Consider the following 21,732-nt stretch of genomic DNA (forward strand, 5'->3'; position numbering starts at 1 on the left):
TTACAATTGTCCTGGAATAATATAATGAACAAAGTGTTTGGGATGGAGGCAAAATATTTTATACTGGGGATAATCTAAGAAAAAAATCAACATCATGGGATTGTTTAAATTTTATCAGTAAGATTGTGGATATTTATAAATCATTCATGTGTTTCTTGTTTAGATTACATGACATAACATTACATTTTTTAGTGATTCCAGAAAGACTATGGTGAAAATGGGTGAGAGAGGTTGCAAGGGGAAATCAGAAATGTATACTTGCCCAGACTGTACAGCAAACAAATATATAAATATCCATTATCAGAGATCATGGGTAGTGATTCAAATGTGAGAATTGTGGAATTCACCATTCTTTGTTTGCCCAGATGTATTGGTTCCAGCATTGTTCATAATAAACTTTAGGGTGGGAAACATTAATCCCTAAAGACACAGACCTACAGCTACACTTCTTACATCATATGACACAATCCAGACTAATATAATAATCTCTGCTGGAACTTCAGGCACAAAGGTGGTAAATCATACCCTTCGCTTCTTAGAAAAACAAAATGAAGTTTCTGTTGCTGAAATCCGAGATCTTCTATTTCCACAAAATATGTAAAATTCTTGTGACTAAGCTCTTCCTTTAATTCTATAAACTATTTTCTTTTCTTTTTGCTAGTCATTTTTGCTTTCTTCAGCTGGGAAATAGAAAACTCAATAAATTATTGAAATTGGTTTCAAAGTGCAGGCAGTAGGTGTTATTCTCTCTGGAATATATGATGCATTTGGAATTAAATATTGAGTTGCATTTCAGTGAATGGCAATGAACCATGGTTTAAGGAAGCTGCTCTGACATTATTAAATAAAACTTATTGAGAAATATACAAGCTCAAATATCAAGTGAAGAGTCTGCCTCCAGGTTAAAAATCTATTTTTGATTTTTGAGGCCTGACCATAGGCAATAACAAAGGCTTTACCTGGCAGGCTTCACAGGGAGAGCTGGCCTCCTCACACCAGGGGAGTTGACGTGCAGCCAGCTTATTGCAGTCTTTGATGGGAGTTGCAGCCAAAGACTCAGCCACTGCCTCACCTCCTCCCCTCTGCAAGTCACTCTCTTCCCATATTTGCATTGCTAGCTTGATGCCTCATTCCTTGGACTAGATTCCTTCATATTTGAGGTCTTAGGTAGACATCTTCCCAATGAAAGCAGAATGTATTCTTTGAACTACATGGATGGCTATAGATGAATTGTGTTTTGTAAGTGTATATGTACATGTCCTAAACATACACACTCTACCTACAATGGGATTACATGTTGATAAGTTGAAAGTATTGTAAGTTGAAAATGCATTTAATACACCTAACCTACAGAACATAATAGCTTAGCCTGCCTTGCCATAAGCATGTTCAGAATACTTTCCTTAGCCCTGAGTTGGGCAAAACCGTCTAATACAAAGCCTATTTCATAATAAAATGTTGACTCTTCATGAAATTTATTAAATACTGTACTGAACGTGAGAAACAAACTGGTAGTTTGGGTACTCAAAGCACAGTTTCCACTGAATGCACATCACTTTCACTCCATTGTAAAGTTAAAAAATAGGAAATAGAACCATTGTATGGCAAGGACCATCTTTACACACCCCCCCCCACACACACGCAAGCACCACAAATAAAATTATGCACAAAAAAAACCAGGAAGAAAACCTCTTACTTTGGACCAATATGAAGTTGTAAAATAGTTCTGGAAGTTAAAATTACTTGTACATAATTACTATATACTTCTGCTGCATGACCTTTCACACTTTCAGGGATGAGACACTCATTCACAAAAGTTCTGGAGTTATGGTGAATATGCTCTCAGCTTAGTCTGAGAGTCAAAAAGAAAGAGCTGCTTCACATGATGTCATCCTTCTCCAGGGCTGCCAACATGTAACAATGGGTCAATACAGGTTTATACAGGCCCAGCCTAGCTGCCTCAAGCCAGGACTGCTGCAACTGCATTGTAGTTTTCTCCCTCTGTCCAATTCTACTCCCATCAATGACTATCATTTTCTAATATCAAGGAACTACCCAATAAACTTTCTGGAGGCAAATCATCTCGGAGACTCAGATCCAAGACAATTGTTGCCAGGAGTAGTTTGAGGAAGCAGTCTAAAGAATGGAGTTTGGGAACTGGGACACCTACTGGCTGGCTGTATCAATGGTAGATAGATCATGAAAAGTTCCAGGTATGTTGTCATGGTACAATTTTTTTATTGGGACATCAGAGGAAGGGAATACATTGACAGTTAGCATAATCCAAGCATTTGATTCGAAAAAACAAATTTTTGCAAAGTAGTAGTTGTAAGGATTATGGAATTGTACAATTGCTGCTGGGGTAAATTTACATACTGGAGAAAAACAATGAGATCTTATTCAACAATAATTGAAAGTGAAGTGTAAAAGAGCTAGAGCTTCCGTGACTGTCATCCCCTGCAATCAGAGGGCAGAGGATCAGGTCCAGAATTTATTTTAATGATAAGTTACTTAACAGGTAAAATGTACATTATTCAAGTGACGGCTACACTAAAAGCCCAGACCCAAAAAAATAAAAAAAAAAAAGCGTAGGAAAGCTCTAAATAGATTGAAATTTCAACCTTGGAAACTCTGATGTTCTAGTCAGAGATCTGATTGGATGGGTTAAGTAATCTCTCTCTCTCTCTCTCTCTCTCTCTGTCTGTCTCTCCTCTCCCCTTCTCTCTCCTCTCCAGACAGAGAGGTGTTAGCATAGATGAGTGGCCATGTCACTTAAATTAAACAACTGTGCTTTAGTCACAACTGCATGTACTCTTTCACACTTATCACTTCATCAGTTTTTGAGCAGTTTGAAGGCTGCGTGCCACGGCACATTGAAACACAGCTACTTCTGAGTACTTGTGTGTTCTCTAAATTATATACTATGGCTTCTATCTATCTATGTACTCTCCAAACTAGGGAGTAAACGATAGATACATGCTAATTTTTATCAGATAAATATTTCTCTAGAAGAATGGACAAAAAAAATGTGTGCTGAGGACAGAGCCCAGAAAGCTCAGTGGCAGTGGTTCCTCAAATCACAAAAACTATTTCTGAAAATAGCTTCTGTGGTTGTCACTTTCGTTTTTCCTGCCTTATTTCCTTAATTTCATTGCTATTAATACAAATCTAGGTGAAACAAGCTTGAAAGCATTCCATGCCCTCAAATTAAATCCACCTGTCTCCATCCATATTAGGTATAACTTTCATAACCAGATTTTTTCTATGTTTCAATACCAAATATTTCTATTTGTAATAAGAGAATTAAACTTTCATAACTATTTTACTTACTAATATTGATTCACTCTTTGAAAAGAATATTTTTAAACACTATGTGTCTGAGTTTTACTATTTTCTGTCTTTTCTTAGTCTGGTTGGAGCTTGAGCTCTGGAGTCAGACTGCATGAATTCAAAAGATAGCTTGACTGCTTTTAATAATTGTGTGGGGAAGAGATACCTGTGCTCTCTGCGTTTCATTTTCCCTATGCATAAAGTGGGGATAATAAAATGCATCTGTGGAAACTCTGTAATTCGTAGTGGAAGTACAGCAAACTTTCTCATATACTTTTGTGAATTTCAGAAGCAATATAAGGAAATTACAGATTTTCATTTTTATTTTGCTATGGGAAAACCATAAATAAATGTTTATATTTGTTATATGGAAACATAATCCAACAAATAGAACATTATTCTCATTTAAAAAGCCATTAGTTTGTTTACCTTTTCTTCGGAGGTAGTAGATATTTAAATGTTTTCTAATAGCATAGGTTTAGTATCGTTTTCAAATTTCCAGTTATGAGAACAACTTGTAGTCCTTTTAAAGACATTCTGCCTACAACTGACAGTGGTTGTAAAAGCTGTGTTTATATTCACTTAGGACAGGATTCAAATACCAGATTCATCAATTCCAAACTAAGATGCTTTGGGCAAAGTTTCATAAACATTTTAAGCATTGATATTTTTTCTTTCCTTTGAATTTTCCTTATGCATTGATATTTTGTCTTTTTTTTCTATTTTCACAGTTAAAATAGAAAAAAAAGACACAACTCATTGAGCTACTTGTAGGAACAGTAAAAATTTTACAAATGTCAGTTACAGTGCTTGACATGTAGTAAATATTCAAAATATTGGATGCTAATATCTTAGATAACTATTTTCATGGATTAAAATTAGTAGGTCAGTTGTGTTCTGTCAAAATTTCTAACATAGCTCTATTGTTTTTAATTGTTTAATTTTGAAAGCCAAGTTTTGATGACAGTTCATTTTTGTATTATCATCTTTGATATTTTCCTTTCCAAATCTGAATATCTTATTCATCTTTACTTTTTTTCTGTATCAATTGTCAATATATTTCTTTTTATCATTTTTCTGATGATCAATCAGTCCTTTCCATGATACAGTCATCTTTACAGATTATGATAAGTACATATCAGAAAGGGAATTTCATACGTTATTTAAAGGAAAAATCAAATTATTTTTCCTCTATATTCACATTCAACACAGAACACTTCTGACAACAGATATGCAAGTTTTTCCCACACCAACCAATTCTCCAACACCAGCTTGGTGTCCCACAAATCACTTCAATTCCAACACTATATACATGGAGTTAGCAACAGATCCCAGAAGTTAAGGATTCAGTCTTAACAAGACTTTCCCCACTTCAGATGACAATTGGAAGTCCAGGCCTTCTGTAGTTCTGACCAGGGGCTCCCACAACTCTCTTATAAGCTTTTATAATTTGCTAGAATGGCTCACAGAACTGAAGAAAACACTTTACTTATCATTTACGTGTTGATTAAAAAGGATATGATAAAAGATGCAGATGCACAGCCAGTTGTGGAGGTACATATGATGAGGTCAGTAGGGTCCTGAGCACAACAGCTTCTGTTGCTGTAGAGGTGGGGTGCACCCCCTCCCAGCACATGGAGCAACAGCTTCTGTTGCTGTAGAGGTGGGGTGCACCACCCTCCCAGCAGATGGATGTACTCAGTGACCTGGAAGCTCAGCAAGTATCATAGTTCAAAAATTTTTATAGAGCTTTCCTCTTTTGCACACCACCCTTCTCCTGGAGGTCAGTAAGTGAGGCTGAACTTTCCAACCCTCTCACCACTTGGTCTTTCTGGTGAGCAGTCCTATGCTGAGGCTATCATGGGGCCCTAACTTAATTCATTTCATTAGCATAAACTTAGGTGTGATTAAATGGTGCTAGTTAAGAATAACCACAGACACTCCTATTACTCAGGAAATTCCAAGGGTTTTAGGAAGTTTGTGCCAGGAACCTAGGGACAAAAGCTAAATTATTTCTTAATATACCACAGACTAACTTGTAGGACAGTTTCCTACAGATTTAAGACTTTTTGAAGTTTAAAAGTCTTTGAAGAGTTATTTAAAGAGTTATCAGTCATATGATGCCAGTTGGCATTAAAAAGCAGTGTATATAAACAATTTTCATCAAGCATGCATTCTTGATGAAATCAATTCCTTCCCCAAAGATTTGTACATTTATTATATTTATATTCCAGAAGATGTAATGTTAGGTTCAGTGTCATATTCCCTTTATTTGTTGTCATTTATACATTTTTACATGAAAAGCAAGTATGTTTTGGAATATATACTATTTTCCAATCATTGCACTATGTGCTATTATTTTCTTTCAGTTATAGGAACAGAATCAATAACAAATAGAAGATGCTGAGATGAGGAAACTCTGTATGATTGCATCCCAGCACCACAGCAACAGAGAAGCAGCTTTTTAATTTTCCATTTGATTCAGATGTTAAGTTTCTCTTCTAGAAAAGTGTTTTCAGTTCTATAATTTTGATTATTATAGATAAAAGCCAATGTGCACAATTTATTCATTTACATATGGCATCTTTAAAGAAAGCTAATGGTCACATATATGTCTACGCATGTTATAGACTATTTGCTTTTAGAGATTGTAAATTGTAAGTTAAAATTAGAAAAGAAAAATGGAATATAAATTATATTGCCTAAAATTACATTATAATTTTATTCATTTAATGTATATATTGCTGAAAATAAGACAAATATATTATTCTTTTTCTTTTTCTCTCTTTCCTTTCTTTCTTGCTGTCCTTTCTTTTCTTGGCTTTCTGAGATAGTCAAGTTCTAGAATAATTTTTAAAATATATTCATTTAGGTTATATATATATATACACACATATCAAATATTATATATGTGTGTATATGTATGTAACCTAAGTGTATACATATATATAAACTAAATATACATATATATAACTTGATTATCACATCATTGACTTTAGCTTTTTGACTGTAGTCTGTCAAATGCAATCATAACAGCAAATTCCTCTATATCTGATCTGTGTTTACCAGGTTTCTTTTGGCACTAGCATTATATGATGCTTCTATATCTCTTGATTAGTATTGACTTGTCCCTGAGTTGTGTGTTAAATTCTGTGAACTTCCAGGGCTGTACACTTCATTTTAATCATGGCCTGGCATTAATCTTTATGAGTGATAAAAATGTGTGCTCTTGGAAAGTAAATTGATTTGAGTGCATGCCAACTATTAGGTACTACACAAAATACTTAAAATCTCTAGCTAGTGTTTTTGAGATTTGAGGTTATTTTTAAACATATATACCGATATGGTTTAGCTCTATCCCCACCTACATCTCATCTTGAATTGTAGTTCTCATCATCCCCACATGTGGTGGAGGGACCTGGTAGGAGGTAATTGAATCATGGGGGCGGTTACCTCCATGCTGTTCTCGTGATGGTGAGTGAGTTCTCACAAAATCTAATGGTTTTATAAGGAGCTCTTCTCCCCCTTCACACTGTACTTCTTGCTGCTGCCATGTGAAGAAAGACATATTTGCTTCCCCTTCCACCCTGACTGTAAGTTTCCTGTGGTCTGCCCAGCCACGCTGAACTGTGAGTCAGTTAAACCACTTTCCTTTATAAATTACCAAATCTCATGCATGTATTTTATTAGGAACATGAGAACAGACTAATATATATACGTTGCCGTTTTAAGACATTTTTAACACTAATAAAAGTGATGTTAAATGAGTTTAAATTAACTTTTTAGGTTGAGAAGTGACATATTTTTTATATGAGAGGACACATTGTCATGCATAATAAGTGTTTAAATAAGGCTTGGGTTGACATTTTATATTTTGGGCAGACTTTGAATTGAAACTTTACTTTCCATAACGCTGAGACACTCTATAGAGAAGGTTATATAATTAATGGTAAGTACTTTTTTAATATCCAGGTAAACATTGAAGAAGAAATATAATTTTAATTTGTAGAAATGAAAGTTTCTTTTAACTCTTAGCTCTTTAGCATTTCTAGTTCTCTTTTTTAAAAAACTTTTTCAGTTCATTAGCTTTTTTAGTTCTCTTTTAAAAACAAACTTAAAGAAGAGGGAATAGTGATTTAAAAAACTGTGTTTTTTTGTAAAAACCCCAAACCACAAAACTAAGGATGAATAATGTGATGGCTTATGAATAAAACAATTTCTCATCTAACAAGAAATTCATAGTATGGTAGTCTGGAGCAGTTTTTAGCATTTTTGATGGTATTAGATTTAGAGATCCAGTGTCACATTCTTTTTCTCAGACATCCTTTGTTAAGCTAGTGGCCTTGGCTTCACAAAATACTTACTAACAAGCATCAGGCCAAGGTTGCAAGAAAAAATTAGGGAAGGCTAAAGAGCAAAAAAAAAAACGCTTACACCAGTGAGCCCACTTACATAAAGCTTCATCATAAACACCAAGAAGCCTGCAATATTGCAGCAACCTTAATAGGAAGAGGTCCCAGTCGGGCAGTCTGAGCTCTACCTTTAAAGTATGTTTAAACTGAGGAGCATGAGAAGTTATTATTTTTTAATGTGTAAATTTACATTACACAAATATCTCTATCATTTAAATGTCAAGAATAATTACATGTTTAGTTATTTAATATAAAAGATTATTACCAGTAATTCTAATGTCAGATTTGTGTGTGTATTCATATATATAGGTCTTGCAAATTTTATAGACCTATATGATTTCATGAATTTGCTTACATTGCTTAACAGTGCAACAATAATTTTTAAAGGTATGGTTACAGGCCAAGTGTAGGATTTAACACAAAAGCAAGTACAATCAATAAAGATTTACTAATAGGTATAATAATGTCTGTGCAGTATGTGAAAATTTTTTTCCCTCATAGTCTCTCTTCTATAAAATCTCACTTGCTCTCAGAATAAAACTCTATCAGCATTGTTATCTTGATTTCACAGAAGTTTTATTATTAGCAACCAGCAAATAACCTCAGTTAATTCAAGGCCTTCATAGAGATATTTTTATAAAGTAATAATTGTTGAAGAGTATTTTAATAGTAATTTCAGATAGTAATTCATAAAGAGAGAAAGTAAGGAAAGAAGAAAGAAAGGGAGAAAGTTACCCAAGCAGGCTGGAGAGGCTGAATAGAGGGAGGAAGAAAAGGAAGAAGACAAGAAGATAGATTCATTAATACTTCTTTTTGCAAAATATTTTTGAGCTCTAATATTAGCCAGGTGCGTATCTATGTAATATGGTTCTGGCTGTAAGAATTATTTTTAAGTATTAGAATTAATGAAGTTAACATTCAAATGAATTGAGAAAATGAACAAAGAAGCCAATAAATGCATGGGATATCAGAAGTTGATAGTACAATAAGGAAAAAACTCAGGGTAAGGAAACGTTGACAGAATTTTTCTTTCTTTTCTTTTTTCAAAGGGAGCATGTGATACATTTTCTGACAATCTGAAAATTAGCGTAGAAGAGAAAATAGTGCTGGAGTAAAACAGTAAGTATTTAGGGGAGGAGCAGCTGCAAAGTCTCTGTGATGAAAATATATACCTAGAACAGCACAGCGGGAGGGTTGGTGGAGCTAATGGAGGAAGACAGAAGGGTAGGGAGAAGGAGTAAGAAGGAAGGGCAGAGGAGGGAGCAGACTTCACACAGGCCACAACCACATTTCTGGATTTGAATCTGGGTCAAATATAGAGTAAATCATGGTATCTGAGCTGTCATGACCTGTCTCTCTTTCTGATAGCTCTATGGGGAAGAAAGTGAAGCGGAGAATTCTACATTTATATTTTTTTTTTACCATTTTTCTATGTGCTATTTATCACCATTTTAATTTTTTTTGCTTATATCTATATCTTGCGTCTATTAACATGTAATAAATATTAAAGCAGTTTATTTACACATATGTGTACAAATGCACACACATCCACATTGATATTAACAATTTCTTCTTGTCTGTTTCTGGGATTTAAAAGTTTTAAAAAATACTTATTATTTTTATTCACAAATGTTTCCCTCTAGTTTGTCTTATATTTTGTCATTACATGCTAATTCAATTTTGGATAGATAATTTAAGATTGTATGTTAAGCATATTTCTCTTTTTAAAATAATTCAATATTAGAATCGTATTAAACTACACAGATATATCATTAATGATAATATACTATAACTTACAAATTTTGGTGTCTAAGTTACAAGCTTTCTTTTATTCTATATATTTTCTTTTACAGTTTTATTTTCTGTTTCTATAGTATATATTTTATTACTTTTCAGCCTACATAATTAGCATGCTTTGTATCTTTGCTTACTTTTAAGAGACACTTAATTATCATTAAGCGATAATCATTAATGCTTCTCAGATTAATTATGTAGTCCTGCTGACTCTTCTGCTTCCAAACAGGTAGCTCTTTCTAGTATATTTTTGTTTGGAAGGCCCATATGATAAGTTCTATTCAATAATATGTGAGCAGAAATTTCACATTGCTACCAGGTGAATGCTGGTATTGTGTTATCCAGAAGTCTCTATTTTCTTCTGTCATGGCAACCAGCAATGTTTATGATAGTTCCTATGATACTGATGTAAACTATGAAGGTCTACAATGAAAATTTCCCCATTCCCTCAATCAGCCCTACAGGGTCATAACTATGAGCTGTAAATTATCCATTGTTGTTTTAAACCATCAAATATTTGAGTATGTAGCATCATCAATTTCCTGTAAATAATATAAAAACTGCTACCTAGAGTCAGGAAGCATCTATAAGAACAATCATAAAATATGAGTCACTTTCAGATGAGAAATTTGTTGGAAAAAAGAAAATTATTATAAGAGGACACATGATTTCCACCATAAGGAAGCAAAATATGTAGTACTCAGATAAGATATTTAAAAAACTGAATTTTACTATTATGGGTTGGCTCCACTTGTCTGTGTTTGAAAAGGTATTATAAGAAAGATAAGGTTGTGAAATGGTTAGCTAATTTGCTATTAGAAATGGAAAGAAATAGAAGTACTTCACAAATTTAGTAATTTGTATGGCATGAATAAATTATTGCTTCTCAATCCCAAACAGTCATCCAATTAGCAAAGTCTTTCATCAACAAGGCAGATTAAAACTCAGCTTGCAGCTAAGATAAAATAGTGGGGTATGGCTGTCACATCCATAACCAGAAACCAAGAAAAGAGATTCAATCATTACCAAGCAAAGCCCTTTAATTGAACTGAAGACTCAAAGCAAATTTGCTAAGTGTTTTGTGATTCCACAGAAGCCTTCTAGGCTTAAATCACTTCCCTTTAAGGAGAGACAGGAGGGGTAGAAAATAGTGGGTGGGAGAGAGAGACACACAGAGAGAAAGAAAGAGAGAGAGAGAGAGAGATTGATTCATCCTTGGAGGCTATTAGCAAAAAAAAAAAAAAAAAAAAAAAAAAAAGAGAGAGAGAGAGAGAAACCTATGAACATGGCTACAAAAAACAAAAACAAACATTAATAACAAATCCTGAAAATGTGACATACAACACATTGGTAAGAATAAAGCAGAAAAGAAAAACGCTGTTCTTTGCTTTTGACATAATTTCACTGCAAAATAATCACCAACTTAGAACACAATGTGTCTGTCCCTTTCAGACTTAAAATGACCCTTGGGACAAAAAGGAGGCTGAGAAAGTGTTCAGCCACCAAAAGCCATATTTCCTCCTAATAGTCAGTTCAGAAGGTACAAAGAACTTTAATAAAGAATAACTTTTTAGAAGGTCGGAAGATAAGAGCCAGAGGTTACGGACTGCAATGGATTTGAATACCGACTTCTAGAGATTGAGAGCCCTAGAATAGAAGGGTCCATTCCTGACCTCGAGGCATAAGGGCATGAAAATTTTCATCTTCGGATATAGTAGAACTTCAGTAGAAGTCAGGGTCTCTTCTGTATCTCCTCTCAACTTTTTTTTCCCATTTTATCAATACATTTTTTCATGAATCAATTATATTTAAGGAATAGTTTAGGTTAACAGACTAATTAAGCCAAAATATAGTTTTCATATACCTCCTTCCACATACACAGTTTCACCTCTTATTAATATCTTGTATTTGTATGCTAAATTTGTTACAATTAATAAACCAATATTGTTTTTAACTAAAGTCTATTAAGTAAAATCCATAGAATAGTGTTCACTCTCCGCATTGTACAGTTCTGAGTTTTGACAAATGCATGATACCATGCATTAATCATTACAATATCTTTTTTATTTTATTATTATTATACTTTAGGTTTTATGGTACATGTGCGCAATGTGCAGGTTAGTTACATATGTATACATGTGCCATGCTGGTGCGCTGCACCCACTAACTAGTCATCTAGCATTAGGTATATCTCCTAATGCTATCCCTCCCTCCTCCCCCCACCCCACAAGAGTCCCCAGAGTGTGATGTTCCCCTTCCTATGTCCATGTGTTCTCATTGTTCAATTCCCATCTATGAGTGAGAACATGCGGTGTTTGGTTTTTTGTCCTTGCGATAGTTTACTGAGAATGATGATTTCCAGTTTCATCCATGTCCCTACAAAGGACATGAACTCATCATTTTTTATGGCTGCATAGTATTCCATGGTGTATATATGCCACATTTTCTTAATCCAGTCTATCACTGTTGGACATTTGGGTTGGTTCCAAGTCTTTGCTATTGTGAATAGTTTTCCTCCCTAAAAATCTCATGTGCTCTACTTACTCACCTCAAACTTGTTCACTTCACACTTTTGGAAACCACTCATCTTTTTACCATCTCTATAATTTTGTCTTTTCCAGAATATCATGTATTTAGAATCATAAAGTATGTGAGTTTTAAAAAAAATCACCTTTTTTCTATTTTCCACTGTTAATTGGATGGGTGAAGGACAGATCATTCCTCATAGCTCATGCATTCCCAGATCTGTAGAAGCTACATTTGGCACATGTTTTAGCCAGAGATTTGAGGTCTTTGTGCTGGATGCCATGATTGATAATCTTGCCATTTGGTGACCTGGAGGGCATCATGTCTTGCTTTGGTCTAATGACATGTGAGTATAAGTCACTTGCATAACTTCTTGCTATAACTTTTAAGTGCTTGTGTATAAATCACTACGCATGACTGCTTTCTGACAAGATGACTTCTAATGCTTGGCAATTTGTTTCCCTGTTGACCTGGATCACTGTACTTATACTAAGTAGAAACATCAACAACTGCCTTGCAATAACAAGTAATGAGGGGAGGATGGAGTCAAACTTGTTTCAATGAGAATTTGATTTTTGATACCCTCCTTAGTTTAGTCTTTTTACTAATATACTCATGTATTTGAATGCTAGTTTGCCTACATAACAAAATTATAACCATATCAATGTTAAAGACAGTGTGTTCTTTCACTTATTAAAGTGAAGTTTTCTGCCATTATAAAGACAACACTCATAGGTTACAGATTATGAAACAATTTACGCTTTACTTTCTTCATTGTGAAAATCAGAAATTTACGTAAGTATGTTTTAAGTGTCACCTTTTTTCATCATTCTTATTCAGAAAATGTCAAATTCAATCATGAGATTATTTTTTTCTTCCACAACTAAGAGAATAATGTATTTTTAGTTTCTGCTTTTTTAAAAATATTCTGTTATTTGACTATTACCTTTTCAGGATATGTCTTTCATATTTAAGAGCTTCTTATGCTTGTTTCTATCAAACATTCTGTTTCAGTGTTTGTTGCATTGATATGATTTTATATTTCTGAGGCTGTTCCAATTTCACTTTCAAAGTGTTATTTTTTTCTAAAGCCTACATGGAACAGCCTCAGCAATATACTATTTATTTTATTCTAGTCTAACTACTTATTTTTATTTTGTTTGCAATTCTTTAATCCTTTTTTATTTTTTTCCTACTATTTAAAAATCTCTCAAAGAATCCAAATTTCACATTTCAAAAATTGTCTTACATTTACTACAGCCTCAGTCACACTCTCTCTCTCAGTACCAGTTGCTTAAGTTGTTCATGTTATTATTGTTCCAATATATTTTTCTTTTTAAAATTCCTTTTTGAAGCTGGTCATGGTGGCTCACGCTTGTAATCCCAGCACTTCGGGAGGCCAAGGTGGGCAGATCACAAGGTCAGGAGATCCAGACCATCCTGGCTAACACGGTGAAACCCCATGTCTACTAAAAATATGAAAAATTAGCTGGGCGTGGTGGGGGGCACCTGTAGTCCCAGCTACCTGGGAGGCTGAGGCAGGAGAATGGCGTGAACCCAGCAGGTGGAGCTTGCAGTGAGCCGAGATGGCGCCACTGCACTCCAGCCTGGGCAACAGAGTGAGACTCCATCTCAAAAAAATAATAAATAAAAATCAATCAATAAATAAATAGATAATTCATTTTTGAGTTTTTTAAAATTAAAAAGTGGCTGATCTTGTTTTGTTTTATCTCCTTACTATAAATCAAATTTTAGAGCAAATAGAATAAGTGACTGTCATAGATTTCTTCAATAATGTGCACATTTTTGTGTGTACAAATAATTTTCTTAAAGTAGGGTTTAAATTATGGGGCAAATAATTTTGCCAGATTGGCTTTTATCTAAATAAAATGAACAATTAAGAGGTAGGTAATACACAAAACTATAGGTATAAACATGAAAGTTAAAGAATATTTTCAACTATTTTAAATTTCTGGTTGAAACATCCATTACTTTCAGGATTTAAAAAAATATGTCTTTGTACTGTATTCCACAGTTACTCTCACTATGATTTCTGCCTAACTTTAATATTTTATTAAAGTCTTATTTTCCTGGGCACATCATTATTTTGCTTAGAGAATGTTTAATCATTAACTTTAACTCAAAGAACCTAACAAGATCTTTAATTAACATTTTGAGCAAGGTCACTATGTATAGCCTAAATGAACTGAAGTTTTTGCTTTAAATAATTACTTCAAGGACTGGCCTGTTTCTCAACCACATTTCCTATAATTATTGATTCTTTGCAGTAAGGCACTCTGGGGTCTCATGGTGAAGACTGATCTTATCTTTGCAACAGCTCTGTGATTTGCCAGTCCTTGGTTATTACATATTCTATTAGATTGCTCTATTCTGCACTTCACAGAGTTTCAAAATTTTATACAATTTTTATTTATTTATGTTTGAGACAGAGTCTTGCTCTGTCCCCCAGGCTGGAGTGTAAAGGCATGATCATGGCTCACCCAATTATTTTTTAAAGTGTTGCCGTTTTCTGTTTTTCAGAGCTCTTCTAGATTTCTCCCATTTGTTTCTCACCATGTCTATTATTTTTATTGAGGAAAAGCAATGTAAGTGCTCACCAACTGGCTCTATTCTGCTATAAAATTTTAACGACTTTGGATATCGATGCTTACAATATTGAAATGAGTTGAAAGACCCTTTAGTGTAATTGGGCTATATTTTCCTTCACCTACCACCCAAGATAACTCACCTTCAGCTAGCTGTCTTCAGAATTTTAAAATCAAAGCTATGTGCAAGGACCTAGTGTTAGAACCTCCACGTAGTGGGATAATCAAAGCAGGAAAGTTCAATTTCAAGAGACAGGACTTAAGTCTTATTAATGTAATGGAGGTTTAAGGTGCGATGTTTTATCCTTCCTCAGATAAATCAGAATTACAATTGAAATTTATCACTTTTTCCATCTATTTCATTTCTGGAGGATCTTAAACACCTAGTAGAGACCATATTCACTAAACCCAGATGTATAACCTCCTGAAAACTCTAAAAGTTTGAAATATTCCCTTTTTCCCTGCATTCATGCCAATCCCCATGTGAGTGCTCTATTTCCTCCATTGTTCCCATTACCCTTAATAAAACCCTGTATGTGCACGAACATTGTGTTTGGTCAGTCTCTATTAACTGCCAATAACTGGGTGAATAGGGCAAGACTTGTACTGAAAGATTTTTCACAAGGACTTTATGTGTGGAGGTCTAGTTCTCCAGAAAACTTCAATTAAAAAATATGCAGACAACTATAGAAATGGCAGATATCACCATAAAGATGAAAGGCACATACATATGTTCACCAGGGAAATAATTATAATGAAACCTCAGAATTAAATGGACAGGGAAAATAATAAACTGAAGTTAGAGTAGTGGTGATAGGACCAAAGAATGAAATAGCAAATAAAGGAATGACCCCAGATGGTTATTCTTGCAAGTCAAGATTATAAGTCAGAGAGTTAGTGCTAAGGTTGAAACAAAATTGGAATACGAAAGCCTAGTTGTGTTAATTATCTGGACTATGAGTAAATTACTAAATGCCTCTGAATTTGTTTAAACTACAGTTACAAATATTTCTAATTCAATGTTCTTTGATAAAAATCAATAAAGTTTAAGAACAAGTATGTCTTGATTACTATGAAGGTAAAACATTTGTGAAATCCCTTGCAAAAAATTGTTGCATAAGAGATATGACGAATTGTTTGGATTATTTTAGTATAACTAAATCAGAACTTTTGGAAATCTTGTAATTCCAAAAAGATACTTCTATGCATCTAAGTTATTTTCTTTTCTTTTCTTTTTTTTTTTTTTTTTTTTTTTTTTTTTGAGACGGAGTCTTGCTGTGTCGCCCAGGCTGGAGTGCAGTGGCGCGATCTCGGCTCACTGCAAGCTCTGCCTCCCGGGTTCACGCCATTCTCCTGCCTCAGCCTCCCGAGTAGCTGAGACTGCAGGCACCCGCCACCGTGCCCGGCTAATTTTTTGTATTTTTAGTAGAGACGGGGTTTCAACATGTTAGCCAAGATGGTCTCGATCTCCTGACCTCGTGATCCGCCCACCTCGGCCTCCCAAAGTGCTGGGATTACAGGCGTGAGCCACAGTGCCCGGCCGCATCTAAGTTATTTTCAGCCATGACACTTTTCAATATAAAATTTTTACTGACAATCAGATTTTTATTTGATCTCTACTTTCTTAGGGTTAATAAAACATCTTTACTATGTCATTCAAAACAATTGCACACACCATGCAGAATAAACTCTAAATGAAATGGCAGGACCCGCAAGCCTTATCAAAAATCTGATAACTTTGACATTAGTAGCAGTCACCATTTAACTAGGTCAGGTTCTAAAAGAAAAGTGGAAACAAAAATTGCTCAATTTTTTATGTCAATTGAAATATTAAATTTGATTGACAGAGGCAGCAAATTCAGAGTAGTTCAATAAATGGAATTGTCTGACATGACCCAGAGTGCTCACTCTAAGTTGCCTGGAAAATAAGCTATCAGTAGTAAGGGAATGCCCCCTCCTCCCAGCAGGAACTGCACCTAAGATAATCTTGCATGGGATTTTTGGTTAACCCCCATCATTTATGCCACTCACCCTCAGTGGAGCTCTAAGATCACAATGTTGCTCCCAGTCTCCAGGGACAGATCAGTTGGTGTTTTCAGACAACTTTTAAATAATTCGCATCTTATAGTTAGAGTGCTAGGTGTCTTGGAGTTTAGTTTTTACACCTCTTAGCAAAATTGTTTCCTAGTTTGTGCCAAAAACAATATGGAATGTATGGGACAATATGGCTGGAGAGTGGTCCCTTCACTAGAATCAAGATCCAAACCGTAAATCTACCTCTACTCTGGCTCCAAGATATGGAATGATAAGAGACTAGGAAGACTTTCGTCCTGACTCCTTTCTTTACTGACCATCAATTTGTGAGTTTTCTTTCCTCAGTAAAGCCCCTTCATTAACCAATGCCATGTCTCAGTTGAAGTCTATCCCAGACCTTAGTGCATGGCATATCAAGACTTATAGGGATAATAACAACACTCAACGCACACACACAGACACACAGACACACACACACACACACACAAACACACAATTTAGCTGATTATATTTTGATGCATGCATGAGAACTTTGGGATATTTTCTTGAACTCAACATAATAGTAGATAAAAATTTTGAATTTTCCTTTTTGCCATGACATGTGCAGAAAAGAAAGAAGTCAGATATATGAACCAATAAATTATGAAAATTCTTTACCTTCCCCACAGAAACACATAAATGAAAAAATAGAAGCTTGTTATTTGGACCTTTTCAAATATCCATGATTCAGATTTTGAAGATTAAAATAACACATCAGTATCTTTATATCTATCCATATACTCACCTACTATATGTATATGCACTTATAGTAAATAAATACTATATAAATAGTAAGTGAATATACACACATGTATGTGCATATACACACATATATACACACATATTAAGGTTTATGTATAATCATTCAAAGTGACATATGTATTTTTAAATATTTTTGAGTTTATATATAAATTTATATGAAATATATTTCTGCTAGTTTCATATTATATTGCATTTCAATATTAATATTGTTTATTTTAGTGATTGTCTATAGTATAAGGTTATGCTAATACAGTTGTATTGAATAATATTGGACTCAAATTAAGCTGATTTTAGATCTATTTATTACTTTTTTCCAAACAGAATTTTCACTACAAAACTGTGGCTATTCCTCATATGATTTCTGAAGTAATTTGAACATTCTTTTATATAAATACTAATAAGTGGATAAAATACGTTTTTTAAAAGTCATAAAAAGAGAGTATTAGTCAAAGACTACAAGGTTTCAGTCAGACTGGAAGAAAAAGTTTTAATGATTTATTCCTCTGCATGTTGAACACAGTTAGTAATAATGTACTATATATTTTTAAATTACTAAAATGATATATTTCTAAGGGTGGATGGATATGTAAATTACTAAAATGATATATTTCTAAGAGGTGATGGATATGTAATTAGCTTGACTGAATCTTTCTACAATGTGTACATAGATCAAAACACCACATTTTGCCCTGTAAATATACACATGATTATTTTTCAATTAAAAATAAATAAGTAAACAAATAATTAAATAAGAGCATTTGTGTTAATAACAATATTTATTCTTGTTGAATCTGGGCTTAAAATTTTGACTTAAAGACATTCAAATATAGGTTTTAAACATCTGAGATTTACATATTATAGTAAACTAAACAAATTACTGACAAAAAAGTCCTGGGCTATATTCCTGACAATATAGGAAACTTAAAATTATTTTCTTAATTTACTTATGATTGAAACATGCAGTCAACTTTTAGATATGCTGAATGCAAGATTTTCAACAGTGTACTATTTCTCAGAAACACACATTGTATAAGTGAAATTGATATCTTATTGAGTCTAGGGTTTTATTATATGGCTGCTTCATGAGTCTCCATGCCTTATAATAAGGGTTTATTAATTCATATGAGTAAGAATTCAAGAATTCACATTACATGTTTATTTCTAAGTACATGCTTCTAGCAAATCCTCTTAAATGAAATGTTTGAAGTTGGAAAGCTGAAGTGTTGCTTAAATAACTTAGTTAAAATAAGTACAATTACATCTTTAAATTAATAGAATTTGGCAGTCCAAATGTTTATTTTGTATTATGTTAAATATAAACTGAAACCCAGAAAGTTTATGTGATTTGTGACGTTAGACAAAAACTTAAATCCAGAGTTTTCACTTCTCAGATTTCTTTTAAAATGTTAATAAAGTGATATTTCAAAATGTAAATGCGCCAGTAATAGAATAAACCTGACTACATGTATAAATTAATTGTCTTATGTTGTCTTTTGATAGGTTCTTGAAAATGTATAATTTTGTACATTATCTGGATTATTATGCATACTATGGGGAAAAGCTCCTCTTCTACATCCAACTCAAAGCTTAAGGTTCATAAATTCGTGGCAGACAAAAATAACAATGGGTATATTCTCAGTTAGAAAGTGAGATAATTTGTCTTATTTCAAGACAGAAAAACATTCATGACAATATCCCATATCCATGCTGTCCACAAGGTGAGGAATTGTCGAGTCTAAGGATATTCTACAACTCTAATATAAATAATCAAAGCTCAAATCTTTCGTGTCAGAGTTATTGTGCATTCCTTTGGGTGGGTATTTTTGAAATTCTATATTTTACTTGGTAAGTATACTGGACCAGATGGTGATGTCAGTGAAAATGGTGAAGTAAGAGGCTCTAGAATTCTGTGATCAATAAAATCAATGTGAAAACTAGCAAAATTGTCAGAAACAATGTTTTCAGAGCTATTAAATTTAATCAAAGATTTTTTATAATAGAGGGAGAATTTCCTCAAGAGAAATTGCAGAATCTTGGTAAGAACTGTGAGATTTGTGGTATTTTAGCTTATCCTATTTTCATTCCACTTACTGTTTCTGTAGTAGGCTTAAAAATCAGCAACCTGCAAACATGGTGAAAATCCTTATGCTGGCAACCATGTGAGGTGGCAAAACAAGGTTCAATTACATACAATAGGACTGCTATTATTTTAATTGTCTGTTGGGTCCCTGGAAGATCTCATTTGCAAAACTGTCATTATTTGCTTTGATTTGGAAGTAACCCAGTACAAAAAGATGTTTCTTCCAGGGGCACTTGTAAAAAAAAAAAAAAAAAAGTGTATATGTATGTGTGTGTGTGTGTGTGTATATATATATATACACACACACACACATATATGTATATATATATATATATAGAGAGAGAGAGAGGCAATTGTTTAACTTTGCACCTTGCTGATGATATAGATAACAGTTGGAGCAAACAGTAGACTAACTAAAAGGCTAAAAAGTAAAATCTGGCGGATGAGATGTCTATATAAATTTTGGAAAACTCTGATGTATTCCTGGGAATCTATATGGCCACATGCATGCACAGAACTGAGTACATGCCCAAGGCTCTCTGTCCATGCTTATAACAGACCTAGGAAAACAATAAGCTCTCACCTCTGGCTTACCTTGAGTCTTCATATAAGCAGGAAATGAGGGCTAAGGCAGAATTGTCAAACATTTAATTGAGTGTTGAAGACAAGCTTGAAGACACACACAAAGCACCTCAGCAAAGATTAGGAGAATATTGGTTCTACACATTTAACCAAATTTCTGTCCAATAATTTACAGTCCACTAAGCTACTGAGCATAGATGTAAATGATCACGTGTAAAAAATAACGTAGTCTTTGCAGAATTACTCAGTAATTTAAAAAATAAAAAAAGCAAAAACAAAAACCAAAAAAAACCCCAACAACAACCACCACCAATGTTGTTAAGGGCATATGAAGAAGACTTAAATAGGTCAGGCATGTGATTCACGCATGTAATTCCAGCACTTTGGGAGGCCAAGGCAGGAGGATTTCTTGAGGCCAGGAGTTTTAAACAATCCTGTGCAACATAGTGAGACCCAGTCTTTATAAAAAAAAAATTAAAAAGATAATTAGTCGGGGCTGGTGGCACGTACCTGTAGTCCTAGTTATGAGGGGAGCTGAGGGAGGAAGATCACTTGAGCTCGGAAGTTCAAGGCTACAGTGATCTGGAGAAGCACCACTGCACTCCAGCCTGAGTGACAGAGCAAGACCCTGTCTCAAGCAAACAAACAAATAAAAAGCCTATATCAATGGAAAGGATTACAATTTTTTGAATTGGAAGTCTTAATATTTTTAAGACAGTTAAATTTCTTTAATCTATAGATTTATTGCAGTTCTATTAACATCCCTGAGGTCTTTTTATAGGAATTGAGAAGCAGATTTTTAAATTTATATGGAGATGCAAAGGACTTAAGCAGCCAACATAATCTTTTTTTTTTTTTTTTTAGAATAGAGTTGGAGAACTCATATTTCCTGATTTCAAAATTTACTACAGACCTACAATAACCAATATACTGTAGTACTGGTAGAAAGATAAACAAATAAATCAATTCAATAGAATTAAGAGTCCAGAATATTCTTTAAGTATTTGCTGAAAATTAATTTTTGACAGGGTGTCAAAACAATTCAATAGAGAAAGAATAGTTCTTTAAAATGGTTTGGTATGACTGGATGTCTGCATACAAAAAAGTAAAACTGGACTTTTATTTCACGCTATATATGGAAATTAATTTTAAAAAGACCAGTGCCCTAAATATGTGCTAGAACCAGAAAGTCTTAGAAGAATACATAAAGAACAATCCTTATGATCTTGGATATAACAATAGATGCTCAGATATGACACATAAAGCAAGATTAACGACAAAAACAGATAAACTGAATTTCATCTTATAGTATTTTAAGATTATGATGTCATCATTTAATTCCAATAAATAGAGTGGGATTACTAGGTTATATGGTAAACATATGATGAAACACATTTTTGTATTGTAAGTATATGACTGTGTGTTAAGTATATAATTATATGTAAACCCATTTGCTTTCTTCAGTGGTTGCACAATTTTGTGTGTCCACCAGTATTATATAAAAATCCCAGATACTCTGACTCCAGACCAGCACTGGGTATTTTTACTTCTTAGGTGTCGTTTTTGT

General features: G+C 33.8%; 1 long non-coding RNA gene across 1 annotated transcript in view; it reads left to right on the forward strand.

Annotated features, from left to right (window-relative positions):
- Window positions 1-1,962: 1,962 nt before the first annotated feature.
- The window catches only part of LOC129049573 (uncharacterized), a 54,729-nt gene continuing 34,959 nt past the window's right edge, over window positions 1,963-21,732 (forward strand). The window contains exons 1-2 of the long non-coding RNA XR_008512782.2: window positions 1,963-2,213; window positions 8,792-8,861. This is a non-coding gene — a long non-coding RNA (uncharacterized LOC129049573). The remainder of the gene's footprint in view (window positions 2,214-8,791; window positions 8,862-21,732) is intronic.

Source organism: Pongo abelii, chromosome 14 (assembly GCF_028885655.2).
Source record: "Pongo abelii isolate AG06213 chromosome 14, NHGRI_mPonAbe1-v2.0_pri, whole genome shotgun sequence".
Taxonomy (NCBI): Eukaryota; Metazoa; Chordata; class Mammalia; order Primates; family Hominidae; genus Pongo; species Pongo abelii.